The sequence below is a fragment of the Cotesia typhae genome, unplaced genomic scaffold (genome assembly GCF_013202065.1).
Source record: "Cotesia typhae breed Kobodo isofemale line unplaced genomic scaffold, CoteBio_Ctyphae scaffold_13, whole genome shotgun sequence".
In the NCBI taxonomy this organism is placed as follows: Eukaryota; Metazoa; Arthropoda; class Insecta; order Hymenoptera; family Braconidae; genus Cotesia; species Cotesia typhae.
The window spans coordinates 6,596,803-6,619,217 of NW_027423774.1; the positions used below are offsets into that span (position 1 = coordinate 6,596,803).

Sequence of the window (22,415 nt, forward strand, 5' to 3'; positions counted from 1 at the left end):
AGTCATCTCTGAAATAAAAATAAGTAACGTCCCATTGAGAGTAGATGACCAAGAATCGACCCAGAATATCGAGCTACCTGCAGGAAAAATAAGGAAACAGGCGGCGCTCACCACAGAACATATTTTCTAAGATCAACATCTTTTATTGTCAGATACCCAGATCCCGGCGAGCTGTAATTTATTGACTCGAGTACGTGTCATTGAGCAAGAATCCCGATTACCAGAAATCACATTTTTTCTTCTTTTATTTATTCTCCAGCTCTGTTGCACGATCTATGATCTACCGTGTTAAATAATAAATATATTTATTATTTATTTCATATAACACCTACGTTATAATACACGGTGTTATGTTACAGGAGATCGAGAGGTGTCATAGGGCATTGAGGGAAAACCAAAACATCGTCTTGTTATAAATCCCGGACAATAAACCTGGATAGAGTCCCCGGAGCCCTTTCATAAGCTACAATGCAGATCTATGGCTTTGCTGAAAGGAACTAAAACTACTTTCATAGATTTGGACCAGACTACTAGAAGAATTGATGTCTGGTCCGATGGCCAGTCCCCAAAGAAAGGACGAAAGAAAGAAAGAAAGAAAGAAAGCTAAGGTAAATCTAAATGGAACTAGAAATAAAATGGACAAAAAGGAGATCTGATATATGTAAGTGCTCTTCACTCCATTTAACCTCCCGACCACGGTCCAGATCACAGATAAGTTTGGCATTCGGGGATTTTAGATGGAATCTCCGGGGATGTGTCGCACACGCCACTTTTCTTGCTCTTCATTCAATCGTGAGTGCCATTGTAAATGTAATTGACAAAATATTTAAGATTTTAGATTTTTATAATACAAAAAAAATTTGTGAGCGAATAATAATAAGCTCCTTCTTCTTGGTGATGATATTTAGCTCGACACTTTGACGTGTGGCCGACTTTTTAAAAGGTCTCAATATTCAAAAGTAGATCTGATAAATTTAAGAGATCGAAATTTTGATTTTTGTAATCCTTAGTCTGGAGTTTGACTATTTTTGGGCACAATGCAAAATATTTTGACGGGCAATCATAGCCAGGAAGTCTTGTGTCTTGAATTTTAGGTGGAAAAAATTATGGTGTCAAATTAACACAAAAAAATGTTAAATATTTAACATAAAAATTTTTAACACAAAAATTTTTTGACGCAATGACGCAAAATTTTTTACTGTCCATTATTTTTGGAGTTTACTGCTAAGTTGGCCCAGAAAAATTTAATTTAACCCTGCTGAAAGTGTTACAAGCTCATTAGTATTCAAATAAGGGCAATAAGTAGTAAATTTGTTAAATTGATTCGAATATTTAGAGGCTGGAAAAAAATGATTATACGAAATGGCAAGGAGAAAAAATTAATTTAAAAGTGGTACAAGAGCATTATTAATATTTGAACGAGTTGAGATTCTTGCAAAAATGGGCTTCTGATTCATAACTTGTCTGTTACGTTGATATCTGGCGGGTTTATGCACCCGGAAGCTTGGAAAAAAAATAATAATAGTAATAAATGTCCAAAAACAGCGCATTAATTGAAGAAAATTGAATGTCAGTTTTAAAAATTTAGAATCGGAGTCTTATAAATATATTGTGAGTCTTGTGAACCTACGCTGTACTTATAATACTGGAGTTATTATTATATTACATTCACACAACAAATAAACGTTAATGCCGGTGATATCGAAAATTTTATTCGCTAAGTATAAAAGAGTGTCCGTTCTTTGTAACGAGTAAAAAAAGGGAAAAAGACAGGGAGAGCCTTCTTACAAGAGATTTTCTTAGCAAACCGGTAGGTTCACCAACACTTGCGTACTATGCGACAGGTGTTATGATAATATTTTCTTGAGAAATAAAGGCTACTCAGGCTATTGCACAGGACCCCGCCATACGCCGTGGGTGGCCATATACTACTCACATTAATGCACACACAGCACACACACAACAACTATTTTCCTGATGTCCCCTTTCTGTAGCCCGATCTCGGTCTCAGTACATCTATGATCCTCTTCGATATCTCAAATCCCAGTATTAGTAAGAGTTCTTCCAGCATAACCCATAACGCCATATGCAGCCCACAATACTTGTCATATACACTCGTACAAACACATTTATATGGGACTATAATACACACAAGGATGAGGATCGTTGCCGCGATGATTAAAGCCTCTTTTAATCGGCTGGCAGGCGGAGAAAATTCACCTTTGACCTCACCACCTTATGCCCGGTTATATTCTTCTATGCGTTACGTTGGAAATTATTATTTTCGTCTTATGCGCTTGTGTACTTGTATACATTACACATGCGTCTTCACTTTTATCATTCTTAGCAAAAATTCATATGTGTCTTTTATAACATATATATATTTTTTTTTGTAAACATTCGAGATATAACACGAATAAAAAAAAATTATTCTCCGAATTTTTCAATCAATATAAACTTTTTATAATTACAATAACAATAATGTTTTTTAAAATTTTAACAAAAATTTTTTTATTAATTTTTATACTCATTAAAATTTAATTAATTTAATGATTAATAACAAATTTTTTAAATAATAATAATAATAATAATAACTTGCATTTAAAAAAATTTATTATAATTATTGTAGAAAAAATAAAAATAAAAAAAATAAATTTTTTTTCATTAAAAATTGAAATAAATTATACAATAAAAAAAAAAATTATTCATCATAAGATTAATTAACGAGGATTAATCACATAATCAGATCCAGAGACTGTGTCATATAATAAATATAAATATATATATATATATATATATATATATATATATATATATATATATATATATATATATATATATATATATATATATATATATATATATATATATATATATATATTAGGTGGGTCAAAAAAATCGAATAATTTATTTTTGACTTTATACTCTGAAAAATAGGTTCGTAGACACCTAAAAGAATTCTCTCCAAGTATAAGCTCTTAATTATAACGGGAAGGTCCTCCGCTTTGCGGGTTTCTATTTTTTCGAATAATCAGATAAAAAAATTTATATCTCGCTTCCAACTGCTTGGAAAAATATTCCGTGGCATAGATTTTGTGAGAAATTGAATGCTTTACAAAAAGGTCTCTTATGACTTTTCAAAAACTCAACCGATTAAAAGATATTCATAGTTGAAGTTTGGCTATTTTAAGGAAAATATTCGTTTTTATTATGAATTTTATAAGTCGATGAAAAAAATTATTTCGGATTGCGGAACTCATGATTTTGTAGGAAATTTACTGCTCTACAAAAATGGTCTCTTATGATTTTTTGATTAAGTGAAGCCGTTACGAGATATTCATCGTCAAACATTAACGAATATCAATATTTCCAGTTTTTGATCAATAATTCGATAAATTTTAATTTAAACTATGAGTTTCAGGAAAATTTACATAAATTTGAGTTTCGATCGATAAAGAAATGTTATAAACAATTTTTTTAATATTGTTTTCAGTCTTGAGCTTGTTTGATTGCATTAAAACAAGAAATTAGAGCATTTTTTTCGACATATAGCCAATGATTAGTTTAATTTGAAGTGAATGACATATTTCTTTGTCAAATTTAATATGAAAAGTATTGAATCAAGTAAGAAACAACCAGTATTTAACTTTTTTATAGATAAATTTTTTATTGAATTATCAATTGCAATATAATTGTCTATATTTTTAACATAACAGTACGCTATTACTATAAATAATTTCTTTTATTACAATTTGGGAATGTTTTTGATGTTCTTTGACAACTTGCAATAAGTACTGGAATTGTTCTTCATTTTTGTCAAGCATTGATTATATTCACTGACTAATGCAACAGCTCGCTCTGCTGAATCATTGACAACTTTTAGTTGTTGAAAGTATTCTTTATTTTCGAGATAACTCTCATTAGTAGGCCATAATTCAACATCGACATCAAGAAAGTCATACGGTAGATCGAAGATTTTGAAAAGATTTAATGACTTTTTAGACACAAAGTCACTCAGAGTTCTCTGCGCCAATGAATTCAAATCTTTTTTAGCAATTACAAATCTTTTAGCTTTAGAATCTGTACCTTCACGAGTATTAACAGCTTCAACAATACTTTTTTACTTCTAATGGAACGCCATCGTCAAACAGTGATAAAATGGCAAGTTCATCGCTCAAATACCATAAGTGCGAAATCATTTTTTCACACGTAGCTGAAGAAATCAAAGGATTGATATGTTTGTACTCCAATAAATTTTTCATAAACTGCAAGTCATGATAAGCAGCAGTTGTTGCAGAAGTTGATGAAAACCAAGCTTTTAAATACAATGTGACTATAAAAATACAGAAATGACGAAGACCATGCAATTCTTTCTGAGAGAGTTTGAATTCATCTCTGAATAGATACATTTTCAAACTATAAATGGCCTTAGCCATCCATCTAGCATGATGAACAGCACCAGGACGTTTGAAAGAAATCTTTTCTTGAGGCATTTCTCCAAGGAAAATCAATGATAATTCCAATAATTCTTTATCTAACTTATTATAACATTTCTTTATCGATCGAAACTCAAATTTATGTAAATTTTCCTGAAACTCATAGTTTAAATTAAAATTTATCGAATTATTGATCAAAAACTGGAAATATTGATATTCGTTAATGTTTGACGATGAATATCTCGTAACGGCTTCACTTAATCAAAAAATCATAAGAGACCATTTTTGTAGAGCAGTAAATTTCCTACAAAATCATGAGTTCCGCAATCCGAAATAATTTTTTTTCATCGACTTATAAAATTCATAATAAAAACGAATATTTTCCTTAAAATAGCCAAACTTCAACTATGAATATCTTTTAATCGGTTGAGTTTTTGAAAAAGTCATAAGAGACCTTTTTTGTAAAGCATTCAATTTCTCACAAAATCTATGCCACGGAATATTTTTCCAAGCAGTTGGAAGCGAGATATAAATTTTTTTATCTGATTATTCGAAAAAAATAGAAACCCGCAAAGCGGAGGACCTTCCCGTTATAATTAAGAGCTTATACTTGGAGAGAATTCTTTTTTAGGTGTCTACGAACCTATTTTTCAGAGTATAAAATCAAAAATAAATTATTCGATTTTTTTGACCCACCCTAATGTAAACCTCTTATAATTTTTGAACAGCTTAGCCGATTTGATCGCGGTTGGAGTCATTTGAAAGGGCTTGAAATTTTTTCAAATCGATTTTTTTTAATAACTTTTAAACGGCTCGATCGATCAATTCCATAAACTAATCAGCTCTTAACATAAAAAAACCACGTCGATCGCCACTAAGCCGGTCAAAATCGGTTGATTCGTTCGTGAGTTATCGTTGACGAAAGAAATCGAATAAAAGTGTTTTTTTCGAATTACACCGAAACTTCTGGTCTTATCAATTTGTGTTTAAAATTGTATCATAGAATTTGAAAGACTGCGTCGAATGTCGCCAATCGCGTGAAAATCGAGTCATTCATTCAAAAGTTATTGCGGTTTGAAAATTCAAAAAGTAGTGTTTTATTAAACTTCTATCGGACTTTTGAGCTCGGAGAGCTCAAAACTACATTAAAATTATATTTTTGAACTCTTCGAGTTCAAAAACGTAATAAGCGCAATTTTGAGCGCTTAATTATGAAAGTAGGGGAAAGTTACAGGGATGGCCTTCAGGTTCAAACGTTTTCCTAATTTTTACCAGAAAAATAATAAGAATAATTTAATGTTTTTAAAAATTTTAATAAAAAATAGTTTTATTAATTTTTATACTTATTAAATTTTAATTAATTTAATGATTAATTAAAAATTTGTTAAAGAGTAATAATAATAATAATAAAAGGGTAAATATTTAAATATAAATAAAATGAATTAAATGACGAATATGAGGACGATAGAGGATGGAGATGAGGCGGAGGAAAATATTCAGTGAAGAGAAATGTAAAATTCTCATATCATATAGAGAGCTAAAGCTAAAGCCTAAAGCCGACTTGTACAACTAACGATGTCCAGAGGTCGCGACGCGAGTCCGCAAACGATGTAAATCTTAGTGACAAGCGCTTAATAAACGGATAATGCGGCTCGCAGTGGTTTTAACCGGGTACGGGTACGGGTACAGGTACGGGTCCGATACCGGGGACCAACTGGCCGAGATATTACGAGCTAGGCAATAACAAATATCTTTAGTTTACATACTATATGTAATATGTAATATGTACCAGCAGAATATCATTATCATTATTGCACATCTTATTTCTTGTATTGCTCTTCTCACGATCCACTAATTTATAATTTTTATTTTTCATTTAATTCTCATTTCAATTATTCAATTATTATTATCATTATAATCGATGGATATTATAAATGGCGAGTGGCGAATGACGAAAATAGGTTGAGAAATAAGAAAGGAAGAAGGGTTATTTCCATTTAGACAAAGAGAAGTGAAACAGAAATAAATACACTATTTATTTTCTCGGTAGTCTTGCAATGTATCGCGGCAGTTACAAGAAACCGAGTTCCATTCAAGAGTCAACAGACTGAATTATAAACCCAATGTTACAACAAATCAGCACTCAACTTCTTTAAGGTATTCGATTGTTTCGAATCAAGAATTCATTATTTCGATTTACTTATTTTCTGATTATCTGGTTCAAATACTTTTTTTACTCCGTCTCAATTTTATTCTCAAAATTAATTCCAACATGCAAGCCGAATTTTTCTTTCAAGTATAAAATTATCTCACACGCAAGAACTAATTACTGGCGCGAACTACTTACACGGAGAGTTAAAATATTGATACTTAACATTCAATTTAGTAAGTAGAATAAAATTAATTATTATTTTTCTGGTAAAAATTAGCAAAACAGTTGACCCTGAAGGCCATCCCTACAACTTCTCGTTACTTTCGTAATTAAGCGTTCAAAATTGCACTTGTTACGTTTTTGAACTCGAAGAGCTCGAAAATATAATTTTCATGTAGTTTTGAGCTCTCCGAGCTCAAAAGTCCGATAGAAGTTTAATAAAACACTATTTTTTGAATTTTCAAGCCGCAATAACTTTTGAATAAATGAACCGATTTTCACGCGATTGGCGGCATTCGACGCAGTTTTTCAAATTCTATGATACAATTTTAAACATAAATTGATAAGACCGGAAGTTTCGATGTAATTCGAAAAAAACGCTTTTATTCGATTTCTTTCGTCAACGATAACTCACGAACGAATCAACCGATTTTGACCGGCTTGGTGGCGATCGACGTGGTTTTTTTTATGTTAAGAGCTGATTAGTTTTTGGAATTGATCGATCGAGCCGTTTAAAAGTTATTCAAAAAAAATTGATTTGAAAAAATTTCTTTTCGTAGTTTTTTTAAGACTCCTCAAAATCTACCAGTCGGAATCGGTCCAAATTGTATTCAAAGTCTAAGTTTGGTCAAGTCCTTTCAAATGACACCAACCGCGGTCAAACAGGCCAAGCCGTTTAAAAGTTATGAGAAGTTTACATACTTACATACATACATATATACATACAGACATACAGACACCATCGCGGGAATAGTCAGGGAAGCTTCCTAAGACCTCAAAACGTCAAGATCTGATGAAAATTCGATTTTCGGAAAACGGGGTAAAAACAATAACTTCCCGAGTTTTGAAAATTTTCAATTTTCTTAGCGAGAAGTTAATAATTAATATCTTGCATTGTAAGTAACTGAATATCAATAATTTTTTTAGCAATCTGTTTAATTTTTATTTCAATAATTTACTTAAATTTTTCCACTTCAATTAATTTGTTTTTATTCATAACAAAGCTTATCATTTTTAAAAATTTTTCTTATCAAAATTTATAAAAATAAAAAAATTATTTAATATATTTTGATTAAAAAAATGTATAATTATTTTCATTTATTAATTAATTAAATTTTTTATAAACTTATTAACTAAATTATGAATGTAAATAAATTATTAATTAAATTAAATTAAATAAAAAAATTAATTCGATTAAAGAAATGATTTTTTTACTTCAATTTTTTTTTTCTTAGTACTAAACTTAAATTGTTTCCAAAAAAAAGGACTAAGCATATGTACATGTATATTTCAATCAATTGAAAGACCCTGAAGTGATCCAAAATAGATTGAAAGCAACTAACGAGGTATATCCATTGTGGAGCACGCGCGAATCCCGTCGACTTGGATTTATTCCCGGATATATCTCTGACACGGGAAATAAATCCTGCGGGACGTCCTGCTCGGCTCTCGAGAAGGAGCGAGACGTGAAACGACATCCAGTATTCAGTCCTCAGTATAAGCAAATGAATAAGACAACAAAAAAAAAGAATTTTAAATCTTTTAAAGCATTCGAGGATCTCTGCGTCAGTCGCTATCCATGGGAACCCATTAACGATTGACTCGTTCAACTTTCCCGTAAAAATCCTCAATAAAATTTCCCTCACACCACATGAATTTAAGAGCACCGGTGCTCCTCGGTACACGTATCAGCTCCGTGCTTTGCAAACACACACAGCCTCTCCGGTTTGCTAACTACTCACTGCTCAAATAAATAACGCACTTTGATCTCGTTAGTCTCCAATAAGATAACGAGCTCGAGGAATTCTATTTTAGAGGCTTTCTTTTCGCAGATAAATAATTATTTTTTCCTTCATTTTCAAATAGTTATCCATTAAAGTCGATAAATTAACGAGAGAATAAAAATTGATCCACTGATAGGAGGATTTAGTTCTATTTAATAAGATTTAATAATAGGTACTAACTCATTTATTGAAACCCATTTATTTCCACTAAATATATATTTAGTCGTATTTAACAAATTATTTATTGCTACTCAATAAATCGTTTATTGGTATTGATGAAATTAATGTTTTAACTAATTTTAGCGTACAGCCTAACTTTTTTACTCAAAATAAATAATTTTAAATAAAAATATAAGGTATTACACAGGAAAAAAATTTTATTTGTCGGGTTTATGTATGCAGTGATGTTTTCTTTAATGTCTTTTTATTTTTTATTTTATTTATATCGATCGAAAATCATTAGTAATAAATAAATAGATTTTGAAAGCAATTGAAAGATTTATATTACATAGAATGTCTTGACTGGAGAACAAAATTCTTGGCTCAAGAAAATTTTCGGGTGCCTGAAGGAAGACCGAAGTTGTGTTGGCCGAAGTAAAAATTTTTTTTGAAATTCTATTTTTGGTTGTCATTGGTAATCATTTACAAGTGGGATCCACCATTTTAATTTTTATTTTTTTGAACAAAATTTTTTAGGAAAATTTTGATATGTTTTTTTTTAAATACATAAAAAAATCAACAATTTAAAAAAAAAATTAATCATTACAATTTTAACACATTTTCAATAAAATTCAAAAGTTTTTTAAAAAATTGTGATATTCAACTTTTTTTTTTTGATCGTTCGTTTTTTGATGTACTTTTTCAAAAAAAAAAATTTATCAAAAATATCAAATGGAAGTCGTTTTTTCTTAATTCAAATTATCATTAATACTTGATACAATAAATACTTATATTTGATCAAGATTTTTAGATACTTTAGGGAAGCAGCGCCACCTACTTCAGCTGAGAAAAAAATTTTTTCACCTTGAGAAAATTTTTCTCTTGAATTTTTGATACCCATTTTATATTATTTTAGCGTGCAATTTTACATATTGAATGAAAAAAAAAATGATTCCATATTATTTGATCTTCCCATTTGACATGTTAATCAATAAAAATATTAATGAAAATTTACTTAGATCGAGATATTTAATTTTTTGGAGCAAGAGGCTGAAGTTTCTCCAAAAAAGAAGATTTTCTTGACTTAAATAAATTTTCTTGGATCAAGATACATATTTCTTAAAGCAAGAGAATTAATTTTGTTGGAATAAGTCAAATTTCTTGTGTCAAAAAAAATTACTTTCTTCGCTCAAGAAAACGTGTGTAATATACTATTTCTTGACTCAAGTAAACCGTTTTTTCTGTGTAAGAAATTTTTCTTGGTTTAAGTAAATTTTATCCAATTTAAGAATTTTCCGTCTCGATTCAAGACAATGAAACTCTTCAAATTATTTTCTTGGATCAATAATTCTTCTCTTGATTTAAGTTAATTTTTTTTTTTCAGTGTGTAAGGAAAGGAATCTCATAAAATTATAATTTTTATTTGAGACATTTATAAAATTAAAAATTAAACACGTTTTTAACATATCAATAATAGACAAATTGAAAAATTAAAACTAAACTTCACAGAGAAATGACATAAGCTATTTGGGAGTATGTGTGTTTTCAAAGGTTTGATAAATTTCCAAAAATCGAGCTGAATAAAATAATCTAAGTCAGTGAATAGGTTAATATATCACATTGGAATTAAACCATAGCCATCTACCGACAATGCTTACCAAAAAAATATTTAGTAACTACTTCTAAATATTATTTGGTGGAAACAAATATTTATTTCAATGTAATAAGGCTTTGTTTATATTAATATAATTTATTTCGAATAAAAAAATAATTGATTTATTATTAATTGATGAGTAAAAAATATTTTTTTCTTCCAAATAAATGACTAAAAATTTTATTACTAAATCAGTTCATTACTCCGTACTAAATCCTTCTATCAGTGCTGGAGTGTAAAATTGAGAGTAAAAAAAAAAGGAATCAAATGTAAAATGTTAAATGTTAAGACGTTGGAGGTTCTTTAAACAATTTTCTCCGTATGACGTTTTATATTAATTAGTTTTGCGTAGCAGTTTCTCCGATATATTTATCTCGTTATTTTTAAAATAATATTCTAAGGCTGAATATGAGTTTATATATTACTCGGGTGAGGGAGAAAGAGAAATGATAATATGTGAAAATAACAACTTGGCGAAAATATATTAATGCGTCACGTAAAACGACGACGTCGTTCGATTATATCGAGAATATCTTTCGTTGTTTGCTTGGATAATTATTTAACTTTGTACGCCGATGAAATTATGTGAAATTACTTGTATATAACTTGGATCACTGCTGTATATTATTCACATTCATACATATATGTGTATATACAAGTGTACATTGGACAGATGGTGCGCAAGGATAATCAACGGTGAACTCTAGTCATCGGTAAAAGAAAAAAATTTACTATCGGTAAATAAATCAAATGTTTCCTAGAACCAGCGGATGAGTATGAGGCTCTGCTGCTATGCGTGCATGGATAAATGTTAAGTGTGTATATATGTGTGGGGATAGATTCAGCACCTCTGTACGTGCATCTCTGTCTCGTGAAAGTGAAAAAAAAATTTAAAGAAACACGTTAATAAAAATGAAGGAGAGAACCATGGGCATTGTGCAAACGCCTTTCCCATACCTAAGAAAATCATTTACATTGATCCGTGATTTTAATCAGCTCATCCAATCGCCGGCTTCATCTATCCACATGGGTTTTTAGGAAACCCTACAAATTTTATTTACAATGGTAATAATAACAATAATAAAAGTTTTTTCAAATATAATAATAATAATAAATTTTTTAATGCAAGATATTATTATTATGATTATTATTTGAGATGATTTGCATTGAAAAAAATAGCAACATAACCATGAAGAAAAGAATAGATACAAAATAATTACATAAATGTTATATAAATTTGATCAACAGTTCTAATAAATAAATACTATACACTCAGATAAATATAATGTGAGATAAAAGATTTATAATACCGTAAAGTAATTAAACATAATCAATTTATCCTAATTAAATCTATATATATATATCGAAGACTTTCTATAGATATAGTCACTCATCACGATATCTCTGGAACTATAAGACCTAGAGACTTTAAATTTGGCAGGAATATTCCTTTCGCCGAGTAAAGGTCAGCTAAGAACGGATTTTACGAAATTCCACCTACAAGGGGGGTTGCGGGGGCGTTAACAATCAAAAATTTCCGTTTTTAAACTATAACTCTTATCAATTTCAAATTTGGTAGGAATCTTCTACAAGAGTTGTAGAAATAATCTATAAACAAATTTTACGATATCTTACCTCACAGAGGGTTGCGGGGGTTGGTATTAACAATCAAAATTTTTAATTTTCAAGCTATAACTCCTACAGACTCCAAATTTTGTAGGAATTTTCTGTAGGTGATGAAAAAATAATTTATGAACGAATTTTACGATATTCTACTCAATGAGGATTGCGGGGGCGGTAATAATGAAAAATGTCCGTTTTTAAACTGTAGCTCCTATCGACTCCAAATTTTGTAGGAATCTTCTGTAAGAAATGGAGAAAAAGTCTATGGACAAATTTTACGATAGCTTATCTCACAGGGATTTGCAAAGGTGGTTGTTAACATTAAAAACTTTTAATTTTCAAGTTATAGCTTCTATAGGCTCCCAATTCTCATTTCAAATTTTTTTCTTTGTGTCAATTATTATTCATTTTCGAAAGTCAAAACAATACTCTAATAAAATTTCAAGTTTAGATCTAAAAATACAATTCTATAAAATGCCCAGCGAAGCGGGCAGGTAACAGTTAGTATATTGTATATGTAATTGTATTGATCTGTGATAAATATGTAAATTGAATAGTCAGTGACTAAATGTAAATAAATAAATTATTATTATTATTATTTTTATTATTATTAAAAATACAATTATTTAGATTAAATAATAAATGTTAATAATTTCTGAATTAAATATAATCGATTATTTAAATCAAACAATTATTCGACTGGCAATAAATTACAAAAAAAAAATAAAAGTCCTATATCTCAGCGGCAAACTTTTCTCATCACGTCCAATTGTGAAATAAAAAATTTATTTGGAGCCATCGTCTATCTATTCAGTTTAGTCTCCTTCTATATCTGGTGGCTTGTGATATACGGGCACTAAAAAGTGTCGAGAATGCCGGTTTGGAAATAAAAACTATTTTAAATACCCAATTGGAGCGGCTGCATTCCGACTTTGATTTTTTGAGATTAAACTTCAGTAATTTATAGTCCTGAAATTAACATAATCCGGGAAGATTTTCTCACATTAGCGGAATAACCTGATCTCGATAAATAATGTTGATTAATTCGAGTCAGTGGATGATCGAGTTTTTGGTAGAAACCGAGCGATTCACGGGAGAGGGAAACAATCGTTAGTAGGAGCTTAAACTCGAGTTTTGACACATTTTGACACAAAGACCACACAGCGCGATTATTCGACGTGCCAGAAAACATCGGCGATTCCGAATTACCCGGCACAGCAAAGAGTCCCCAGCTGAGTAGAGTCCCATCTCTTATGGTTCTGTTTCTCCTACCTCAACTTCGATCAGAGTTTTAGACAAGCAAGAAGTGACATCCGGCGCCCTCGCTTCCCAGATAAATTATTAGCGAGTCTACACACCAGCAAACAACAAATTCAACCTGAAGAAAGAACAAACGAAAGCAGACTGCTACCAGGATATCAATAAAATAAAACCGTCCTCCTCGATGTATTTATTACTGGCAATCCAGTTTTTCCGAACGATCAATCAATCCAACATCAAAAGCTATTCGCTTTTCGTTTTCGCCCGATACATCTCCCGCTTATACTTCTCAGTTTTTTATTTTTATTTTTATTGGTTTATTTATTACCAGAGATTCAATTTAGGGTTACGCGTTTATGTCATTATCCGATCGGTCAATATTTTTTTGACGTATTCAAAGTATCAATGATTTATTTATTACTAACTAGCTGACCCGGTGAACTTCGTATCACCTACAAAAATTTTTTTTTTTACAAATTTTGATTTGTGATTTTTAACCTGTAAACTCTAATTTATTTTTGTCAACAATTAACACTGGTCGTATTGTAGACGGTTAAGTTGGTATTAAGTTATTAAATGAAACTTGTTGGTCATTTTAATATGTTTTATGTGTTTTATTTATATAATAAATGTATAACAAATTATAGAGCCTTTGGCGCGTAACCAAACGATCCGGGTTCGATTCCCGGTCTGGGCTGTCCGAATTACTTTTTCAGTTACCGAAAATTCCTACTGAGTAAAGGTCCTCCCCTTCCCCCTTTATCCTTTATTTCCCCCAGTTCCCAAAAATTTGTCTTTAATGACAAATTTAGCTATTATATATATATATATATATATATATATATATATATATATATATATATATATATATAAAGTTACCCAAAGTATACTTGTACATATCTTCCTGCATATTGGACAATTTTGTATACTCTTGCAACCTTGAGACTCAAGCGTAACAATAGCGATTTCGATACAAAATTAACAATTTTTTATTTTTTAAGCTGAAATTTTTTTCAATTCCAAAATTCCAAAATTTTTTTTCTAAACCATCCCTGAACTATAACGAACAAAACAAAAAAAAAATTTTGAAAATCGGTCCAGCCGTTTTTGAGTTTTAGCGAGACTAACGCACAGCAATTGATTTTTATATATATAGATAATTCATATTTTTTTTTCGCTAAATAAATTTTTGAAAACGTCAAAATAAATTTTTACCAAATTCTCTGTACAATTATTTTTTATTCCATTTATATAACTAACAAAAGAATAATAATAAAAATAAATTTGATTAAGAAAAAAAATTTTTAAGCCACCAAATTATTTTTAGTTCAATTAAATTTTGTTTAATTTAATAATTTTTCTGCCTGATTTAAATTGAAAAAATTTCTCCAAGCTTTTTTTTTTTTTTTTTTTTTAAATCAAATAAATTTTTCTTATCGTTCACACGGAAAAAACAAGATGACACTGGATATCATCCCAAATTATACTCAGTGATATCTTTGGTGAAAAAAAATTTAAGATAGTATTTAAAACAATATGACTATCCTAATATCTAAATTAAAGCTAGCAAAAAAATGCTGGAGATATCACTGGGTGTAATCCAAGATTCTACAGATTATAATCCAAATTATACAGAATACCATCACGGATTATATCCAGTATAATCAGAGATATTACTGAGTGAAATGAGAGATTATAATCTGGATTATACTAGCTACTATCTAAAATTTTTTTCATTACAGATATCACTGAGTATAATCTGGGAGATATCCAGTGTCATCTTGTTTTTTCCGTGCATGATTAAATATATTAAATAAATTAAATATATCCTCAATTTTATTGAAACAAATTAACTGGCAAGTAATAATTCAATCTAACATAAAATGATTAAAAATTTTTCGAATGATTGTGATTATATTAACCATCAAAGTCAAAAGCCAGACGAGGTCAGCTGGGCAAGAGGCAGGTGAGTGAGGCCAATTGAAAATACTCATCGATGTAATATATAATATCCAACAAATATGACTGTGTGTAACTCATATGTCGTGTATATACCCATTACACTATTACTATTACTATCAGTACATACGCAGCGGATGGTTTCCCATGACACGAGACGCCCACGCTGGAAGCCGGTGTCATCGCTCGCGGGGGCATAAAAGTGTCCGGAGGATCCCAAGGACCACCTTGCTTGGTACGTGGGCGAGCTTGCGCAAGTTCTTATTCGACAAGCTTGACACTTGACGACAAGTGGACAGTGATTAGTTTTACTTATATTTTTCAGTCCCCTTCCTTCCTTCGAAAAAGGTGCTAAAAATCCATTTAAAATTATTATTATAAATTACTCTTGGCAATAAATGTCGGGGGGTTTTCTCGGAACGGTCAATAATTATTTAATTGATATAGTTGATCTTGACTGGTAAGTGCAGAAATAAAATTAGTGTTGTAGATAAAATTCCATAAAATAAATAAATACATGGGAATATATGGATGTGTAATGCATAAGTAGTAAATATACATTTTATATACGAGTATTAAAGTATGTAGTACTAAAGAGAAGGATAATACTGAGCGTAATATGCTACGAAAGGCGCCGTCAGGACATTTAACAGTCTCGAAATGTCATTTAACGACAATATCAGGTTCTTTTTATCCATTCTGTATAATAATTTAACGACCACACACCTCGACGCTATCGTATGAAGAAGAAGCTTCTCAAGGTTTTCGAGATACCGCCAGTAACAACAATACATATTTGTACTCATATCTATGCATAGCCTTGATTTTATTTTAATAATAAATAGTTATTTACCTCAAAGCATAATTATTCCCTTTTTTTTTTATTGCTATCAATGAATTTTTACTCTCAAGAATTTACTGTGCTAACAAAAGTTCTTACATGGGGATGAGAACGAGAATAGTATAGAGCGAACACGTCGTCATAACTCTATGGGTATTGTAAATCACATCGGACGGGTGATATGCACCCATACAGAAATGGGTTATATGTATTCGAGTATAACGCCTTTACTTACACTCCAGACTTGTACTGTACCCACCACGAAGTTCCTCAGTTATACTTTAATAGTAACAATAAATTATTGTAAAAGTTTAAACCACCCGGTCAGTCTAGTGCCGATGAAATCCTTAAAACTTTTAACGTCAAACCTCCGGCAACTTTAGAATGTTTTATTTACAGTTTTTTGAGCTTTTATATTTTTTTTTTTTGAGTAAAAAAAAATTTTTTTTAGATTTTAAAATTATTTTTAATTAATAGAAATGTTAATTTGGAAAATTTAATTAACGAAAATAGAGAATTTTAGTAATTTGTCAGGAATTAAAATTTTCTACCAAGTAAAATTTATTTGAACCAAAACAAATAATTACTAGGAGATTTTTAATTATTTTTGGAATTTTTATGGCAATTAAATTTTAATAAAATAATTTATCAAAAAGCTTTCTAGATAGAATTTGTAAAAAAATGAATTTTTTTTTATTAAAATTTTTTCTTTTTTTTTAATCAAGTAAATTTTGCTATCACCTATGAGACTTCTGAAACAGTAAATTATCTCTTCATTTCAATAATAAGATTAAATATTGAGTAATTCGACAATGCGAATAATGTAAAAGGTGCGAATAATAATGATATTGACTTAATTTATTACTTATTACAATAAAATAATATCTGCGAGAAGCACAAGTAGTAAAAATTAAATCTAACATGTGTATAAAAGTAAACATAGATATAAATTTACATTATAAAAATTTCATGAAAATTTATGAGTACAGAAGTGTTGTCATTTTGTAAGAATTAATAATATTTATTTATTACTTAATTCATAATTTTTTTAACTTCCCGCTAAGAAAATTGAAAATTTTCAAAAATCGGGAAATTATTGTTTTTACCCCATTTTCAGAAAATCTCGTTTTCATCAGATCTTGACGTTTTAAATTTCTAGGAAGCTTCCCTGACTATTCCCGCGATGGTGTGTGGGTATACATACGTATGTAAACCTCTCATAACTTTTGAACGGCTTGGCCGATTTGATCGCGGTTGGTGTCATTTGAAAAGGTTTGACCGAACTTATATTTTGAATATAATTTGGACCGATTCCGACCGGTAGATTTTAAGGAATCTTAAAAAAACTACGAAAAAAAATTTTTTCAAATCAAGTTTTTTTTGAATAACTTTTAAACGGCTCGATCGATCAATTCTAAAAACTAATCGGCGCTTAACATAAAAAAACCACGTCGATTGCCACCAAGCCGGTCAAAATCGGTTGATTCGTTCGTGAGTTATCGTTGACGAAAAAAATCGATTAAAAGCGTTTTTTTTAGAATTACACCGAAACTTCCAGTCTTATCAATTTGTGTTTAAAAATGTATCACTGAATTTGAAAAACTGCGTTGAATGCCATCAACCGCATGAAAAACGGTTCATTCATTCAAAAGTTATTGCGGTTTGAAAATTAAAAAAATAGTGTTTTATTAAACTTCTATCAAACTTTTGAGCTCGGAGAGCTCAAAACTACATGAAAATTATATTTTTGAGCTCTTCGAGTTCAAAAACATAATAAGCGCAATTTTGAGCGCTTAATTACGAAAGTAGCGGGAAGTTACAGGGGTGGCCTTCAGGGTCAACCGTTTTCCTAATTTTTTCTATGTTTATAAACCTTAAAACTTTTGATGTACAAAAAATTATTTTCAATTCAAAGAAATATCAAAAGTATTAATTATTTCCAATTAAAAACATTAATTATTTCTAATTAAAAACATTAATTATTTCTATTAAAAAATATTATAAAAGTTCAACGATAAAATTTTCCGGTGATAAAAATGTTTCTAAATAGATGACTCAAGGAGATATTTAATCGAATTAGAGATCAATAAGTAATATTATAATAATAAATAATAATTCATGATAGTAAAGAAAAATCAATGAGATAACATTCTGGCCGCGTTAAATCATGTTACAAAATAAAAAAAGCCTGAATGCATTTATCGATTTAATTATTGAATAATAATAAATTTAATAAAACGAGCAATTATGTCAATTGTAACGTGAAACAGATGTTACTCAAAAGTGAGCAAACAACCAATTGAATTAAAAATCAACAGAAACAGATACGTTAAAAGTTGATCTTTGTTTGAATAGTTTCAGTCTGACGTACAAGTCAAATCGCTATTCAACCCAACCCATACAAAGTTCGAAAACCGGCCCATCGACGGGCGAAGGATACTGATTGACGGCCGATCATTGGCGACTTTTAATGGCCCACGGACGGCTGAATGTCCAAATGATAACAACGGCCCATTAAAGGCAGTTGATTATCGGCCGATTGTAAAAAAAGTTATCGGGCCGATAATGGCTGATCATCGGCTAAGTATGTTAAAATGAAAAAACTAAAAATTTACCCGATATGTCCTAGAATTTTTTATTCCTATAATCGTATTGGCGTTATGAAGTCAAGTAGTAGAAGATGTAGCACAGGAGCGTCGATCCTAGTCGAATATTCTGAAAAAATTTTAAAGGTTAAGTCGAAGTAATAATTAATAAGTCAAAACAATACAATAACTTAACTGTTTTTATCTTATCGGTCGATCATTAATGTTAATGGGCTTACAATAAAAGTACCAGGCGGCTCTTCAAATTCGTTAGTCAATTCAGAGTGTCGATAGTTGATGTAAATATCATATAAAGATAAAATGAAGCTCAATATCGCCTCGATTTTTTTGTTTATTTGTACATGCAATTTTGTATCGACAATAGAAGCTCTGAGGGAAAAGGAGATGATAAATTTGCCCCTCAATTATTACACTTTATTGTGGGTCAATACTTTGACTGAATATATTTTGAACAACGAAAGATATCAGCGTAAGTAAATTGAAAAAAAAAAATTTTTTTTTTTTTTAATCAAAAAAGGAAATGTTTAATTTACATCATTATAATTAAAAAGTATAAAAATAATTAATAATTATCATTGGTATCCGGGGTTAAAGTTATAATTAAATTTATTGGACAATTATTAAAACGTTTAACGGCCACTATAAAAAGACATTTAAAAAAATAAACTTGTGTAATTATTATACTTACGATCGTGATAAATTAAAGATATTTTTATCAATACTTTTGTGAAAATTTTCAATTTCTATAATTAATTTTTTTTTTTTTTTTATTGATTTACTCTCTATTGAATTAATAATTGATTATTGATAATTAATCTATAAAAAATTCATTTGAAATATCACCAATAATTTTTTTTACTGTATAAATGAACACTTTTTAAATCACATTTTTAATTGTAATTTTTTTGACAAAATTTAACGCATTAAAGAAAAATTTTTTTTAAATAATTCCACGGATAAAAAATTTTAAAGGTGACCAAAGCAAAGCTGAGGACTTTTTGCTGCGCCGAGGATACATACTGGCGCAGTTCAAAAAATTCCGACGAGTTGGCCGAGCCAAAAATTACTTCGCCAGAAATTACGTTTACAAAAACACGTTGAGAAGACGAGGCCTGCCACCGCTTATCAAGCCTGATTTGGGAAACGATGTGCAAATCACTAATATTTAGCTGGCGATTTAATATCTTATCAGCGAACAGCTGCCGGTTTTTGTACAGTCTACAGCTCATGCGAGCTTCCTAATTGTATAGTTTTTTCTAATAAAATATTTAAATTAAATTTATTAGTTTGCATGTAAATTAAATAAAAAAAAAAAAGAGAGAAAGAGAAAGAAGAGTTGAGTTGTAAAGATTTCTCTGGAGTACCAGAAGAGAGTCACGTGTCCGCCTTGACGTTTAGTTACCAAATGTTTATCTTTCTCACGATATGGTAACACACTGATGACTTGCACCAGTACTCAGTGGGTCTTTTAACGCCCATTTCATGTGGGTTACAGAACACTCTACACGGAATGGGTTTAAAGACCAGCTAAGGATAAAAAATAAACAAATAAAAAATATGTTAGTTAAATAACATCATGTGTGATGTAGAAGAGTCAAGTTATACCTTTACCTTAATATTAATATACTCCTTTAGTCTCTTTCCACTCTCTCGGCTCTTGTCAATTTAGCTTCTCACTCTTGTCCAGTCGTTATACACTCCACTTGACTAAGACTCGTAGCCAGGAGATCTCGAGACAAGACCTGATAGAAGGATTTGTTAATATTTAATGAGATTTATTAAATTTTCAATTTTCTTCGATAAGATTTTTATTGGGCCAAGAAAATTTTTAAATAGGGGAGGAGGGGGTCAATTGAGCCAAAAAAAGTTTAGCAATTTTTTTATAATTAAATTAAAACTAAATATTAACTTTTTTTCTCTTAGAAAGGTAGTTTGTTAAGTCTACTATCATTATCAATTCATAAATTAGACAATAAATAATGAGAATTTTTTAAAATTATTAATTTACGCAAATGCATCAAATGGCTCAATTGACCCCCGCTCGGGAGCAATTGAGCCACTGCTTGGGGTCAATTGAACCATCAATATTTTAAGTATGAAATCGAACTTTCAATAAATAATATATTAATTATTAATTCTGCAGCTACTACAATTCACACTTTATATAATACTCAAAAAGTGTAAATTTTATTAAATAATTTCTTACCAGCCGAAAAAAAATTTTGCATACCTAAAAATACAAAAGTCTCAATTTTTCAAAATTTATTGATTGTAATGATTTCAAATTTTGATCATGTATGAGTTAGGCACATTAGAATTTAATTCTAAGAGGATAGAGCATTTTTTCAATTTTTTCGATTTTTTAAGTCGAGTGACTCAATTGCCCCGTGGCTCAATTGACACCCTTCTCCCCTACAATTACAGCGTTTAATTTTTTTTATCTAATAAAAATTAATAAATTTTATTAATTGAAAAATTTTTTTTAATTATTTTCTTGGTTCAAAAATTAATTTTATTTTTTTTAATCGCTTTAAAAAATTTTATTTCCAGTTTTAAAATTAAATAAATAAAAATATTCTGTACTTGCAACAATTTATCGATAAAAATAAAATAAAATTACGAAAGATATAGCTAAAAAAAAAAAAGGAACATTAATTGCCCATAGAAAGCATAAAAGTTTAGCTCTAAAGAGGCAATAACGTAAAAAAGGTTAAAAAATAAAATAGTATATGAGGAGGTTGGAGAAGTGAGGACATACGAGATTCGTTACGGTGATAACTACCGTGTACCAGCTTATAGCCTCACAATCGAGCTCTCAGAAGTGACGATTGACGTGAGGACACGCGTTTTAAATACGCAAAGGTAATTATTCTCCGGATAACAGAAAATATCTCGTGACTACCCAGCATACATGTCGCTACTTAAACAAACTACACGTCCAGCAAAAAATAAGTGAGCAAATATAATTATAAGAAATAAAAAATAAAATATTCGAGGACTTTCTCGCAATTACGACCGAGACTTCCCACACTTGGCTCTAATAATTATCGAAATTTTTTCGATATCTCGGCTCATTTGCTCTAACAATACCGAGCATTGTCTAGCTGAGTCGTAATTTGCAATTAGCCTTCTGATTAATTATCGATGCATCGCTTAATTATTATAATTATAGTTTTGAAACTCGTGCGCGGGTTATCGGATGAACCCGAGAGCTCGCTCTATCTATCGGTGCTCTAAGTTAGTTCTCAGTCCGTTCTCGGGCTAGGCTGTGTATTTGTTTGTCTAACGTATAGTATACATAATCCTGCTTATACTTAATACATTTTTTGATAATGGAGGCGATTAAACCGATCTGGGATCGGGATAGGGTTGCCTAAAAAAACCAAGGGTTAAATTATTTAACGGAAAGGGCGGACAACAATGCTAAATAACTTACGTTTGTTTTATTAAATAAATTCTCATTGAGCAAGTAGACTCCTAAAGTATCCGAGATGGTTTATTGGGGGAGTGGTAGATTACCGATTATCCAAACCGTTCAGGTTAATTATTTTTTCTGTTATTAATTATTTATTACATTTTAATTTTATCTTCAAGCTTTTGTTCTTTTTTTTTTTTTCAAATTATTTCTTATTTAAATTTTTTTTATATCATAGATTTTTTTCAATTCTACAGAAAGTTTCCTGAAAAATGAGTACCCACATGCATTTTTAGTCATATGTGAA

At 30.0% G+C, this 22,415-nt stretch overlaps 2 long non-coding RNA genes across 5 annotated transcripts in view; one reads left to right on the forward strand and one right to left on the reverse strand.

Annotated features, from left to right (window-relative positions):
• The window catches only part of LOC141535106 (uncharacterized), a 29,870-nt gene extending 9,523 nt beyond the window's left edge, over positions 1 to 20,347 (reverse strand). Inside the window, exons 1-2 of the long non-coding RNA XR_012480554.1 lie at positions 20,305 to 20,347; positions 18,703 to 18,802 (exon numbers count right to left, since the gene is read on the reverse strand). This is a non-coding gene — a long non-coding RNA (uncharacterized LOC141535106). The remainder of the gene's footprint in view (positions 1 to 18,702; positions 18,803 to 20,304) is intronic.
• LOC141535105 (uncharacterized) overlaps positions 1 to 22,415 on the forward strand; it is a 232,519-nt gene that overhangs the window by 157,275 nt on the left and 52,829 nt on the right. The window contains exon 3 of one of the 4 annotated variants that reach the window (XR_012480553.1): positions 19,666 to 19,953. The exons of 2 other annotated variants lie outside the window; for them this stretch is intronic. This is a non-coding gene — a long non-coding RNA (uncharacterized LOC141535105). Of the gene's footprint in view, positions 1 to 359; positions 710 to 19,665; positions 19,954 to 22,415 lie in introns of those variants that run through there. One more of the 4 variants, XR_012480551.1, reaches the window with a different exon arrangement.